The sequence below is a fragment of the Ambystoma mexicanum genome, chromosome 4p (assembly GCF_040938575.1).
Source record: "Ambystoma mexicanum isolate Mex_15411 chromosome 4p, UKY_AmexF1_1, whole genome shotgun sequence".
Taxonomy (NCBI): domain Eukaryota; kingdom Metazoa; phylum Chordata; class Amphibia; order Caudata; family Ambystomatidae; genus Ambystoma; species Ambystoma mexicanum.
The window spans coordinates 542143044-542158621 of NC_090927.1; positions in this window are offsets into that span (position 1 = coordinate 542143044).

Below are 15578 nucleotides of genomic sequence, written 5' to 3' on the forward strand. Positions count from 1 at the left end.
CTAGCAATGGTTGAAGTGAGCGGGAGCGGCCGGGAGCGGTGCTCCTCTTCTTTTTAAATTACCTTTTACAGCTCCTATACTTTTCTCCTCAGTTTAAGTTCCTGGTTTGTTGTAACAGTTCTATTCAGTTCAGAAGAGTCTTGTGTCTCAAACGTTGTTACAGGGAATAGCTCCCATCCCCTGATAGTAATGTTCCAAACAATAATTCTCACGTGTTATCAGGGGGGGTGACTCCCTTTCCCTGATAGTAGAGTCCCAAACACTCTGGTACTCCCTCATGGTGGGTCAGGAAAATGTCCCCCTTTTCCTGATCTATGCTTTCAGATACAGATAGCCTGAGGGGAATGACACCCTTTCCCAGGCCCCTTTTGTACCTCAGTGCTGGTCTGAGTTATCTGTTCTTTCAAACAGCCTGGGGGAATGACTCCCATCCCCATGCCTTCTTGGACTTTACTGCCAGTCCCAGCTACCAGGAGAACAACTCCCTTCACATGGTATCTTGTTCTCAGTTCATCACAACCAGGGGAATGACTCCCTTCCCTGATCTTCTTTCCATCAGGCTTCACACCTATAACATCCAAATCTGGTTTCACCTCTTCTTTGACTCGGCCCACTTGGTTCACTTCCCTGCCAAGTACTGCCATAAGGAAGATGAATTGTATCTTTATCTTGGTCTCGATCATTGGGTTCCACAAACCCTTTTCTGATGGTTAGTGGCCTTGGGGCTACCGCCAACATGAGGAAGATATCTTTGGACGCAAATGTCACACTCTCTCACATTGGGGTCCTCAACCCTTCTTTGTTTGTCAGTGGTTTTGGTACTACCACTGATACAAGGAAGATGTTTCCACTAATAGTTCACTCGCACATCCTTTCAAATTAGGGGACTGGTGCCTGCCCCTGTCTCCCCATGTGCTGTTACTCGGTTGCCAAGGCCCTCTCATGCCCCCATCGGTCAACCCGCTATCTTCCGTACCTTCCGGGATCTTCTCACCAGGCTCCAGTTTCTTCTGGGGTCTGCAGTTGCCGTTTTTCAGTCTTTAGTGGTTTTCGACGATTCAGGGTGACTGCGCTGGCTCTGTAGTCTTTGGCTCCTTGAAGATACAGCACCTGTTATTGACTGTGTGGTCTACCTCCTAATGGAGGCCGTGTTACTGCCTCACCAGCTTCTTGCAGGGTCTTTGCTAGAAACACGTCTTCTCCCATAAAAGCGTCTCGGTCTCAAGCCCTTTGAATTATCTGCGCCAAACAGCTCCCACATACGATGTTGCTCAGGGAATGGCTTGGCATTGTGTGAAGTCTCTCTTCAGTTTTTAAAGTCCGTACAGGTATGTTTCTTCCTGGAAGGCTAGAACGCTTCTCTGAATTCACGGAAGTGTTGTTCCTGCATCCGTGCATCCTCATTGTGTCAGTACCTGCCTCCCTGGTATTCTTCTTTGTCTCGGCAGTGGAGTCAGTTAAATGGTGTAAGTGGAGGTTGGTTTAAAGATGGTAAAGATGGTAAAGGGTTTGGGAAGGTTGGGGATGTTGTGTCTAATTTAGAAGTTCCAATTAGTATTCTAAAATGATCCTAACATTTTCTAAAATATTCCCCAGGCAAGTTTAAGAAATATTTTCGGGACTGGGTAGCAAATGACCTGCTGGATTAAGCTTGGGACAACTCACTGATAATAAAGTATTTGGTAAATAAACATATTGCTGGACTGAAGTCCTATTTACTTCAAGTTGAACCAAGTAGATGCAGATTTCCCTGCACTAAATTCAGGATTGGCTTCCATCCACTTCATGCTTCCACAGGTAAGTGGCGCCCAGTGTCCATGGTGTGAAAAATTAAAGGAACCCGAACATCACTTTGTTTCTTTGTCCTTTATATACACTAGCCAAGAGGCAGAGGCCGGAAAGATTTTGCTGGCAGAAGAAATTAGAAATATTTGTGATGCTTTAGGTTTCTGTAAAAAAAAAATTAAAAAACGTAAAGCCATACGATGGTGCCTGTGGTTAGTAGATTTATTTTAAGAGCCTGGACTGCCAGAAATACATATTTGGAAGTTGTACCTCAACTGGATGGTTGAGCTATTATCCATTGTTAGTTGCAAATGCACCTTAATAACTTTGAATGTTTTGACCACATAATTCACTTCCCTTCTGCAGCACTGGATCTTTTCATTCTAGAGCTAGAGTATCATTATTTCTAGATATAAGACGCCCGATTCTTTAAAGTGGTTCTGGTTCAAAGGAAGGGATGCCCTGTGACACAAACCACAAAAACGTTCCTTCTTTTGTCAAAGGGCCTCAAAATATGCGCATCTTCTGTCTCCCCCTCCCCCCCCGCCACCCCCACACACACACATGCACAATTCACAAAGCAGCGGGCAAAAGGGGGCTTTTCAACGCACATCCTAAATGTACAAAGGGGGTTGCGCGTATTCCTCTGTGCCTGTGTGAAACAGGCCAGGGGGATGCACAAGGAGTGACAGGGTCATTCATGTCATACCTTTTTATAAGAGGAGCAGAAGTGGCATGCAGCGCTTCTCTCCCACATGCATGTCAATCCCTCAAACAGGGATAGGCATGCTTTTGTTGTTGGTATTCCACAATGACAGGCCTTTTGAGGGTGTGAAATGAGTTCCCAGCACACACGTGAGTGGTTCGTTTTAGGAGTGTGCTCTTGGCACTAAGGCATGCAGCTGGGAGGCCAGTGCATCATTTGCGCTGCAGCGCCTCCCTCTGGAAATGTGGGACCTGGCATTTCTGGAAATGGGGCATCTAAACACAGCGCATCCTCTGCTATATTTCGCTGCTCTATGTTTAGAGAATCCTGGTGAGAGTGTTAGATGGGGGTTGGGAGGTGGGGGTTATCCTCTATGAAATATTAGTAGATATTGTGACTAGAATATGATATGCCGGGCACTCTTATATAATTGTATGGTCAGAGAGTAAAGGGGACTTTAGGGTCTGAAAGAGGAGCATACAACTGCAGCTATCTCTAGCTGAGTGTGCTGCACGCATTCACTCTACGATTTATTGTACATTTTTTAACATCCGTATACTATGAATCTACAATACGTTGGTATCATTCTTGATACAAATGCACTTTATTTCTGTCGATTTGTATAATGTTCATTTATCTTCTGTGCTATCTGACAGCTCAGTGAAGTGACATTATATTATGTAATGCAAATATAGGGTTCAATATGGGTGGTCTCACACCTTGATCCCTCAATGGATCAACATTTGACATTGCGTCTGAATAGTTATTTATTGATGGTATTCATATATCATTGTGAATACGTTATTCTTTATTGGAGGTTTAAATATAACATTATATGGTAGAAGAGCCCTGGGGGAATCATTGACCCTATAAAGGTTCGAAAATGCAATATTGCTGCTACGACTTGCCTAATGCACAACTAAAACAGTGCCATGGATGACTTTAGCTTTAGTAATGTACAGGTCACCTTCTTAATGGTGACCTGTGTATATTAGGGGGATGGACAGTAGCAGAAAAGTTGCACTGGCCTGCATAGTGTTGGGGTGGGAAATGCTAACAAATAAAAAAAAAGCATCTCTGTACATTTTTGTTGGATAGAAATGCAAATGGGGCAAAAGTAATTCATACTGCTGCATTTCTACTTAAAAATAATGCATGAAAAGTTCACGATTTTTATTTATTTCATTTATATAGCGCTTTCTCCTAAAAGCTGGACAAACAAAGAAACGCTACAATAACGAGTGAAACATGCACTGCAAAGGGAGGTACGCTATGAGGACAGTAGACACCTTTTTAGAGAGATTAAAAATGAGGGCAAGGAAGGAGAAGAGTGGATACTAGTGAGAGGTAAGGTGTTCCAGTGTTTGGGAGCCAGTACGTCTTTGATTTCTGCGCAGTGCATCGTGGGCTTGAAAACAGGATGCGCTTTAAAATGGACAGAAACTCCAGTTGATTTCCAGATATGCATAGAGACAGTAAGAAAGGGCATCGGAATGCCCCCACCTTTGAGGCAAACATTTGGATGCCCTTCTGGAATGGGGTCATCTTTGTGGCACAGATGAGGAGCTGTATCTCTCCTCATTTGCACCCAAAACGTTGTCGATCATTTCTCTTAGATAGTCATCACTAAAGCTATTGTCGGTTTCCCCAGTGGCACTTGGGTTCTTGAAGTATTGGCAACCACTACTGAAGGTCTATGTAATATGGTATCTTGAATTCTATCCTGCCCCACTCCCCCCCAAAACCCGACCTACTATTGTGCAGACTGCTGCCCTGAATGCTCCCTGAAGAATTGCTTCATATCTGGAACATTGTCATTTTGTGGGTTCCTTTTTTCATCAATTCTCAGGTTACAGTTCATCCATAGCACAGATTTTCGGGCTGCACAAAGTTCTCATTAGATTCTTTTTTTATTGTACTCATGGCTAAAAAATAAGACAATTAAAACTGCCCAGTTGTGCACGAGAAAAAATTGAATATATATTTTTCCACCAATAAGTGTTCGTTGCCATGGCGGCAGCGACCTCTTTTTGGCTGAGCAGCATGTGGTGTTCAGATTTTACTTTATAGACATAACAGCTGTCGATTCAACACTTCCATCCTGGCGAGCGTTCTGTCTTTTAGGGGAACTTGAATTCTGTTTTTAGAAAGACAGTTTCTTCATTCTACATATGTCTGCTTCGGAACATTCAGTTGTGTGCCTACACCTCTTCATTGCCTCTATATTCCACAGTGAATATTAAAGTGGCCACAACTTTCTTTGCTGGTCTAGTGGTCTGAAAGGGGAGGCACTTCGTTATCACACTGCATTGTTTTTAGACATAATTAAAGGCCATGCTTCCTCACATTGCGGTACCTTCTGCAGCTTTCCCAAAGGACAAGTAGCCTGTCAACTGCGTATAATGCCTGTCCGCATCAGAGGTGGAAGTCCATTAGTCATTCCCTACACCACCTGCTTAAAGAGACACACCTGAGTCCGATTAACAAGGCTGGAAGGCAGGGGCAGGGTTTGATCTGTAAGGAGGGGGCCACTCAAGGACTGCAAGCCAATACCAAGTCCCATATCAGGGCTGTAACCAATGGCCATTGTGGAGCCCAAGACACAATGCCATCCCTGCTAACACAAGTATGTCCCCTTTCACAAGTGTGCCCTCTTTCACAGACAGAGGCTGGATGCCAAGAGCTCTGCACTACAAAGGCACACAGCCCCAGTCTGCCTGTGGAAGTTTTCTGGAGTAGGAGCAGGAAAGAGGAGATAGAACATCACTTGGCCAAGGCTAGAGGAGAGACCAAGACCATAAGTGAGCCCCCTGACACTGGGAGTAGGTTCCAGGGGGCTGGACCACTCTGGAGCCTGGAATAGGACGAAATACCCAGAGTACCAGACCAAGGAGCTAGGGACGCTGGAGCAGCTGATAATATGTTGAAAAGAGATGATTAGAGGTAGGACAGGAGGATCAGGAGCGAGAGGCGGGAGAGATCAGTGAGCATCAGGATGTAGAAAGTGGTGATAGTCATTCCCTAAGGGGTGAAGAGGGAGAAGAGAGACAGAGAGAGAGCGACACATCTCATAGGAAGATCACTTTTTGGGAGGTTTATAAAATCGCTGCCCCTGGACGAATCCTCACCAAACTTTGCAAAAAAAAGTATATGGCCAGATCTGAATTTATTTTGGCAAGTTTGGTGAGGTTTCTTCAAGGGGGGGGTAAAGTTATAGGGGGGACCCAAAACATTTTTTTTTCTATAGACTTAATGGAAAAAAACTTTGCTCACGCCTACAGGTCAAACCGCTGGACGGATTTTCACCAAGTTTTTTTTAAAACAGGCAAAATGTAGGTGCTAAAAAATTAGTGATATCTGGCTCTGCTCTGCAGACCCATTTCCCAGTTTGCTTCACGGACCAGACTCTGATTGGCCTAGAAGACAGTGTGATGTCCGTGGACACACAATGTGCTTGTTGATTGGCTGGATGAAGTGGGATGAGCGTTATATTTTTCTGAAACGTCCGCCATGTCATATCCATGGATATTGTCGTGGATAGGGTGGCAGCGAACAGGGCCTGCAAAACATGTCCTGAGGCATCTAGTGTTGGGAAGTGGGGCTGGAAAGGGTGGGTGGAGTGAAAGATGGTTCGTATGACATATTTGTTTAGGTGGAAGAAGACTGTGTTGTGTTCGCGGTGTCCGCGGACAGTACAGCAGTTTGCGGGTAGGTCCTCTGGCGAGTAGGTTATGTGTTGGTTTCAAGCAGGCTGTATTACACTGTGATGATTGTGACCAGCTACTAGACTCTGTAAGTAGTCTAATAGTATGTGTAGAAAAGTGGACAAGGTTTGTGGCAGGTGTCTTGTTGGACTGTCCTGTGATTCTTGGGTGTATGATAGTCTGTGCAGTGGGAGGTAATTGTGGCCAGTTGCTCAGGTGGCTGGCTTACTGCATCCAACAGTGTGGTGACCGGTTGCATGTACTGGAATACTATGTGTACAGGGTCTGAGGTGGCTGGTGAATGTGTGTGGGTTGTGGCAGTGTATTGACTGTTGGGTGAATGGCTGTATTTGCTGTGGTGATTGTGACCAGTTACCAGACTCTTGGGTGTCTGCCTGGAGGCCATGCACCCAAGAGTCTGCCCACTGGCTGTAAGTAGTGTAATAGTATGGGTACAAAGGTGGACAGGGTGTGTTTCGGGTGGTTTGTTGGACTGTCTCGAGATTCTTTGGTGTATGATACTGTATGCAGTGGGAGGTAATTGTGGCCAGCTACTATATTCTTGGGTGCATGGCCGGAGTCCAAGAGTGTGCCCACTGGTTGAAGTACTGTAATAGTATGTGTAGAAAAGTTGACAGGGCCTCAGGCGGCTGGCTTATTGCAGTCAAGAGTGTGCTGACTGGTTGCACGTACTGGAATACTATGTATACAGAAGTAGATAGGGCCTCAGTTGGATGTCTAATTTGTTTGGGTTGTGGCCCCTGGGCAGATTCGTGGGTACTTTACTGTATTATGCTGTATTGGGTGCAGGCAGTTAGTAGAGTCTTGGGTGCAGAGGCCATGCATCCTAGAGTCTGCCCATTGGCTGGAAGTACTGTAATAGTATGTCAACTGAGGTGTATAGGGTCTCAGGTGGCTCTGTTATGTGTGTGGGTTGTGGTAAGTCGGCTAGACTCTTGGGTGCATGGCCGAAGGCTGTATGCACTCAACTTTTGACAGTGGCATATGGATTGCATAAATATGTGTGTAGAATGAAATTAGCATATTACAAAGAAGTAAGACACTAATAATTGTACACTCACTGTATGTATTGTTGAGGTCCTGTGCACCTTTTGTGCATGCACTACAGAATAATTTTCAAGCGGCAATAGCAGATTTCACTAATGTGGTATCAGGAAATGCAGGCAAAATCGTTATTTTATTGTCTGTGATAAAATAAAACATAACATGGTAAAGTAGGTATTTCATAATGTCGTATTGCATAGCATTGCAGACATTTGTGTACTTTGTGGACCCTCATAATTAGTACTTCACAAGTACTATGCTTTAAACAAGTGTACTGCGCAATGTGCTCATTTCCTGAGTTCTTTCACATAATCATTGTGTCTTTGGGAATCCATGCAGAATAAAGAAAAACTTCTGATTTAATTTGTTGCTATGTGGAACACTCTGTTTCAGAGACATGTGCACTGCTTACAGTAATGTTTAAGGTGCATATCTATGTGGCATTCTGGTTAAAGGCACTATTGCAGTAGGAGGAATTGAAATGGTGTATCATTTTCCTTTTGGAAATGGTGGTACTATGGTTGCAGTTAGATACCAGTTGGCGTATTCTTACCATTATTTGTTTTCTATTTTAAGCAGTATGTGTTTATGCATTTGCTTATTGTTAATGGTTTTTCTTAGTACTGTAGTATTGCAGAATAATATTGCAGGATTGTGGGGGCAGTTAGATACCTATTGGCATATTCTAACTTTTGGCAGTTTGACTGCTGGAGGCAATATTATAGAACTGCAGGTGCAGTAAGATACCAGTTTGGGTATGCTGGTTGTTTATACTTAATAAGTGTTGAAGGGTTTCCTCAGAAGAAGTTTCATTTTTGGTGGTGGATTAATGGGAAGTAGTATTGTAGTATTATGGGTGTAGTTAGATACCAGTTGGTGTATTCTAACTGTTTACAGTTTTTCATATGTGATGGTAGGTATTGGGCAGTAGATCAGTGGGTACATTTTGGTTTCAAGAATATTAAGTAGGCATTTGCAAGATTTGCTGGTAATCTATGCTTCAGAGTAATGGAAGTATCATTGCATTCAAACCATCCATAGTTCTTTTTAATGGATGCAGTATAGTGACCTGCACTGGTTGTGGCAACCATGTGGTAGATCATGCCTACTGTTGTGAAGGGTTTCTTGCCAAGTGATACTTGTCCGTGTGTGAAGCCAGTAGGCTTGCAGTTGTTTTTGGTACCATCTGCATTGTATCGTAAAAGCATTGCTATTACGTATTGGCTATGTGATTGTATCTGTAAGGTGGAACGATTACCAGAATTGCAAGTAGTGCATAATATGCCATGGTTTGCATTTTGTACGAGCTGCTGAAAAGGAATGGATTCACAGTTAGTTATAGATACATACACAAATCGCTTGTTAGGGATTTGTTTCTGCACCACATGGCTGCAGAGAGTGCATGTATGTTTCCACATGTATCAAATTTGGAAGATTTCATTTATAGGTATGTTTTTGATTTCCAGTACTTGCAGTAAGTACATTAAAAATTCCTGTGGATCTTCTTGTGCGTTTATAGTGAATCCCACCATTCCCACACAGTAGTTCAATTCCAGCCTTATTCCTGAGACACTGTAAGTGTTGTCAGGATTATTTGTTGCATTTATGTGAAGGAGTAGCATTTACAAACACAACTGGTGCATGCTGTTTAAGTAAATGTTTTCAACAATTGGTGCAATTGGAATAGAATATTGATTGCTACATTTGCATAGCAATTTACACCAGTTGTATTGCAAAATTTGAATGGACCAGACAGTTCTGTGGCTGACTCATTTGATGGAAGTCCACGTGGTTACTTTGAAGAGGTAGTTCTCTATGTGCAGTTGGCTATCCATTTGCCTTTTCAGTACATCCTTCTGTGGTTGTCATAATTGATGGAGTACCAGCTGTTTTCAATTTCCTTGGTTATACTGTTGGGAGATCATGCTGTGTTTGGTCTAGTTTTCTTTTACAAAGTTTGCCTTTTTTATGAACAGGGTTCATTTTGAGATGGGGTGTGTAGAGTGCACGTAGTCTGTTGTACTCTACTATGCAAGGAATGTCAGCTTTGACTTGCAGCAAAATTGACTAGAAATAGTCCTTCAAGTGTACGTAGGCTTGACGGTGCTAAGTAACTAATGCTTTCTTTAAAGACTGTGCTGCCAATGTCAATCAATGCTTGATCTAGGGTTAGACCTTGCGATTTATAAATAGTGACTTCATAAGCTAGAGACAGAGAAAACTGTTCTCTGTGTACATACATGTCTTTGAAAAGAAGGAATTGGGCTGTCGAGCATCCTATCCTTTTAACTTCTGAAAGTGAATATTGACAAACTGAATGTTGTTGTCACGTGGGTATGTCTGGAAGCCAACAACTGTATCAAGTGCTCCATTAACTAAACCTTGTTCCACATCAAAGTTACGCTTTAGCATTACTCTACAGTTTAAAGGTAATATTAAAATGTTCTCCAAACTGCCTGTGTTAGAGATAGAGTTCTCTAAGGTATTTAGTCGTGCTGTGGCTTGTTGGCACATAGGTACTGTCCTACCGTGCATGTCCAGTTTGTGGAGTAAATTTGCACTAGTAGTTGCATTTCTTTTTTTTCAACATTGTTTCATTCAATTGTGCACAGCTTGCTAGGGTTGGCATTAAAGACATACAGTTTACATTTTTGTGTGCTAATTGTTCCATGACATCAGTAGCACATGTGTTATCCCCATATAGCTCGTGAATGTGTCCTCTTTCAGCTACTGCCCTCTCGGAGTTAGTGCCTCTGCGGTCGCTGCCCCTGCAGCTCCTAGTGACCGCTCTATCATCCAGTCCCAGTGCCCTCGACCACAGCCCCGCAACCTCAGTGCCTCTTCTGCCGCGGCCTGCACTGTTCCTGGGGCTGATTCTTCTTCACCTCCTATCACTCTGCCTGCAACCTATTTCGGCTGCGGCCCCCTCGGCTTCAGAGCCTCTGTGATAGCGGCTCCTGCTGCTCCTGTGGGCCACTCAGTCACCTGCTCACACTGTTCCTGAGACCACCCGGGACCGCAGCCTCCGTAGCCTCAGTGACTCTACTGCTGTGGCCTCCACTGCTCATGTGGACTGCTCCCTCAGCCTCAATCAGCAGTTCCTCCACCATGGAATATCACTCCCTCCAATTCTGCAGCCTCGGCCGTCGATGTGATCTGTCTCTTGCAGCCGTGGTCTCTCCAACTCCAGAAGCCGATTCTCCTACCACTGACTATTGCACCCTCCACCAACCCTGCCTCACCCCTCTACGAAGCCTTCCACGACCCTCTGCTGCATCCCTTTCTGAATCCCTTCAATTCAGCTAACCAGATCCTACTACTCCTTTCTACTTACCGCTGTTCTAAATACTGATCTGTGTTATGGGATCCTCCTCCTTTCTGCTCCACCCCTCTCCCCTTCCCTCCCCTCTTCCATCTACCTTCTCCCCCATTAAAATTCTGTATCTCATTATCATGGTCATCTCCACTTTTTACCTCCCCACCCCCCCTCATTCACAATCATCCCAGCACCACAATCTTATCCACCCACATATCTCCAATTCTTCTGATACCTTTGATGTTGCCCTCTGGAGTACCCGGTCAATCTGTAACAAAACCACTGCTGTCCTTGACCTATTCATACGCCTCAATCTCCAATTTCTTTGTATCACCAAAACTTGGATCCCTCCCAACAACACCTCTGTTCCTGCTTCCCTTACCTCGTCCTCTTCTTCTTTTGCACACATCCCTCGCCCCTCTGGCCGTGGAGGTGGCTTAGGCCTTCTCTTTCACCCCCACTTTATCTCCTCTCCCTCTCCTATATCTCTTCCCTCTCTACCCTCTTTTGAATTCATGTATAAAATCTTTAATTCTCCCCATGCTATATCTTTCCTCATCATTTATCGCCCTCCTGACCAGCTTGGCTCATTCTATGAAGACTTTGACATCTTCTTAACCTCATTGCACCCAGGCCCATCCCACTAATCGTTCTTGGTGATTTCAATCTCCATCTCTCTACTAACCCTTCTCCTCTCCTCTCCTATCCATCCTTGACTCCCATCTTCTCTCTCCTCTCCCCTCCCCTCCCACTCACCAATCAGGCTCTACCATTGACCTCATTTTTACCTCCTCCGCATCTCCAATCCCTTCTCTACCTAACTATCTTTCTGACCACTCCTTGCTCTCTTTCTCCCTCACCCCCCGCACTCCCCTCCTTCCCCTTCTTCTTCCACCCCCTTCCTCAGGTGTGATCTATGCAACTTCAACCCTTCTCTCTTCATTTCTTCCTGCTCCTCTTCCCTTCCCTCTCTCTCCCACTTCTCTTCTCTTTCAGCCACGGAAGCCTCATCCACCTTAACTTCCTCCCTCTCCTCTACTCTTGATCATCTTTACCCTCTTTCCTCATTTCGCCCTTCTCGCCAACCTGCTCAGCCCTGGCTATCAGCTCATCTTTCCTCCATGCGCCGCCTTCTTAGGCGCCTTGAACGTTCATAGATCAAACACCCTACCACCCCAACCAAACTGCTTACTTCTACTATCACTCCCTCTATGACTCTTGTCTTAACTCTGCTAAACGCACCTTCTTCTCCGACCTTCTCCACACTCAGTCCTCTCACCCTTGCTGTATCTTCCAAACCTTTCTCTCTCCACCTACCCCTGATCACTCCATTGCCTCCCCCCTCTCTGCTTCTGATCTTGCCACCTTCTTTTCCAACAAAGTCCTTAATCTCCGACACACTATACTCTCCTTCCCTTCTTATTCTCCTCCTCCTCCTCCCCCTCATCCCCCCTCTTCCATGTCCTCATTCACCCCTATCACTCAATCTGAAGTTATCCTCCTCCTTTCTAAAACCTACCCCACTGCCTCTCCCTCTGACCCCATACCTACCTCCCTCATCCCTAAAACCCCTCTTCATTCCCTAAGTCACATCCCTTTTCAACACCTCTCTTTTCACCTCCATCTTCCCCACTCCTTTTAAGCATGCGAATATCATCCCCATTCTCAAATAACCTACTGATAATCCCCATTTTGCATCTAACTATAGTCCCATCTCTCTACTACCTTTCCTTTCTAAACTCCTAGAACGCATTGTATACTGTCAACTCTCTACCTTCATCCCCAACCATTCTCTCCTCCCCCCTACCCAATCTGGTTTCCGCCCTCTTCACTCTACTGAAACTGCTCTTACCTCTGTTCTCAACTCTCTCCTCTCTGCTCACTACTCTAAGCACTCGTCTATTCTGGTCCTACTGGACCTCTCTGCTGCCTTTGACACTGTCGACCATCCTCTACTCCTTTCCACTCTCTCCTCATTCTGCCTTAAAGACTCAGTTCTTAACTGGTTCTCCTCCTATCTCGCTAACCGCACCTTCTCAGTTTCTTGGGGTGGCTCCACCTCCCCTATCTCTCCACTCAACCATGGCGTTCCCCAAGGTTCTGTCCTTGGCCCCTTTCTCGTTTCGCTGTGTACTTCCCTTGTTTCTCCTTTAATCTCCTCCTTTGATGTCTCACACAATTTATATGCATATGATACCCAGCACTTCCTCTCTTTCTCCTCCTTCTCTCCTGACATCCACCATAAACTCTCTTCCTACCTCTCTGCTATTATATCTTGGATGTCTTCTCACTTCCTTACTCTCAATGCAGATAAAACTGAACTCCTTTTCTTCCCTGCCAACACTCTTCCTAGTCCCTCCCTTCCTCCTTGCATACTTTTTCCTCCTTCCCAACTCCCCTTCTCTCCTCATGCTCGTAACCTTGGTCTGCACATTGATACCCACCTCTCTCTTTCTCATCACATTTCCCTGACTGCCAGATCTTGTCGTTTCCACCTCTACAACATCCGCAAAATTCGTCCTTTCCTAACCTTCCAAGCTACTCCTCATCTCCTCCCTCCTCTTCTCCAGACTTTTCTACTGCTCTACTCCTCTCTTTGGACTCCACTCCTCTCATCTCTCCCCCATCAAATCTGTCTACCACTCTGCCATTCGATCCCTCTGCCTCCTCTCACCTCACAACTCCATCTCCTCCTCTCTTAACTCACTAGACTGGCTCCCATTCCACTCCCAGCTCAAATTTAACTTCCTCTGCCTAGTCTTCAAAGCCCTCTATGGTCTTACCCCTCTGTACCTCTCCTCCCTTCTCTCTTTCTATACTCCTTCTCGTTATCTCCGTTCTGCAGATCTCTTCCTTCTCTCCTTCTCTCTACTCCACCTCCCCCATGTGCACCCTCCCGTTTCCGCTCCTTCTAACTTCTTGCTCCTTTCCACTGGAACCGCTTTCCTCTTCCTGTCTGCTCCATCACCTCCTATCCCTTATTTCGCACTTCTCTAAAATCCTATCTCTTTCACTCTCCCCTCTAGCACCAATTGTTTCCTCTCCAACTAACCCACCTCCACCCTCTCCTCCTACCTTCTGTCCCTCTATTAGTACTTAGCCACATCATAAATGTAAATTGTTCATTGTACTGTTTTCTGGTTAAGATTCATTCTTACTATTGCTTGTTGCATTCACTTGTTCCTCTTGTAAAGTGCATTGGATTAAGGCACTATATAAATTAAAATAAATACAAATACAAATACAAAGATAGACTATACTTCCTTAGAAAGCACATCAATGGGAATGCTTTTCAAAATGTTGGCATAGGTGAGGTCTGCAGACTGACACATGTTTTCAGTTCGTTCTCTGTATTGGAAATGTTGCCACAGATTTATATTTCCTATGCTACCAAGAGTCTTACGGCACAGTTTGTGTCCTAAGGTTTTAAAAATAGTTTCACCTTTCATTTGTGCTAATTGAAGAAGATCTCTGAAAACAATGTGTTTTCCTCCAAATGGTTCTTTGTAGTCTGTTTTAAAGATCTCTTGTACTATGAGGTGAATTAAAGCCAACATTAGGTTGGAGACCATGCTCACCTCATCTATTAGGCGCATTTTCACTTGTTTCAAAGCTCTGCGTAGCTCCATTGCAGCTTCTGCTGAAAGTTTGTAGTCTAATTCTTTTTGGTGTTCTACTGGAAGGAGTAGCAATCAGTCTAAAGTAACACCACCTATGCTGAAGGCAGCTAAACCTGCGGGGGCAGTCACAACAGCTGAAAGCTTGTTGTTTGTCAATTGTTGGAGGAACTTGCTGATAATTTTTATCAAGATTGTTTCACCTGAACCTTGACCACTTACATAAAGGAGTACAGGTTTATAGTTTGACAGGTACACATTTGAGTTTCGTGCTACACACCATGTTCAATTCCTTTAGTTACTTCTAGGAAAATGCAACACTGCTCATTGTTTAGTTGTGAATTCAGTAGAGCAAAGTTTTCTGCCGATTGCTCATACTGACACATGTTTTCTACTTCAGTCATGGCTAATTCTGCCTCATTTGCTATGACTGGATGTCCAAGTATTTCTTTGTTTCCTGTAAGAGAAGGTTGACTGCTCTCAGGAGTTTCTACATTTAGGTGTGCTTGAAGTTCTTCTTCTTGTTGGCGTTCATTGTACTGTGTAAAGATTTTATCTGTTATAGTGCTTTCAGTTGCATTGAAAGCATCTTCATAGGAGGCATGGGTGTACAATAAATATTCTTCTTTTCTCCATGGTTTAAAAAGTTGCAGTAGGGACATGTAGTACAGTTCTCTATGTTGAGGAGTTTTTAACTATAGCTTCACATGATTAATGAAGCTGCATTTGGTAAGTTTAACCAGGCTGCCCTCACAAATTCTGACCATGTATTTACCTTTTTTCTCATCTGGTTTAATATAATATTTGTATGAGATGTTTGGGCTATGTGGTATAGCACATGGTTTCCAAAGCAGTACCCTGTTTGGGTAGTATGTGTCCAGTAAGTTGTTTTTCTAAATGTCCTGGCTGTTGGGATCGTTTTTGTCTATTGTTTCTATGTCTTGGTATGATTTGAGAACTATTTTTCTGAATGCAGCAGGACCAAGGCTTAGCCAGACTATGATTTCAGATTTCCCATACAAGGCGGTGCCTGTTAAACGGTCTGCAGCTTCGCAGCAGCCACATTCTCTGTGGGAGAGCATTTGTATGCCAAAGTTGTACAATTTTTGTGACAGTGTTTTGTCAGATGATATGTCATTAGAGAGGTCTTTCCGCTCTGTTTTCTCTGCTTTGGTTAAGTAGGCTGTGACATACCATGCAACTGCAGTGGAATCATCTGCAATGTACTGCACCTCTATGTTTGCATTCCATAGGTGGGCAATGATTGCATTGTAATCATTGATGTACTTTGATGCTTCGGTTCTTTTTATGTAGTATGTGTTCTTAGACGATTTGCCTTTCACAGTGTCTCTAACAGAACTCATGAAGCTGTTTACTTGTCCTTT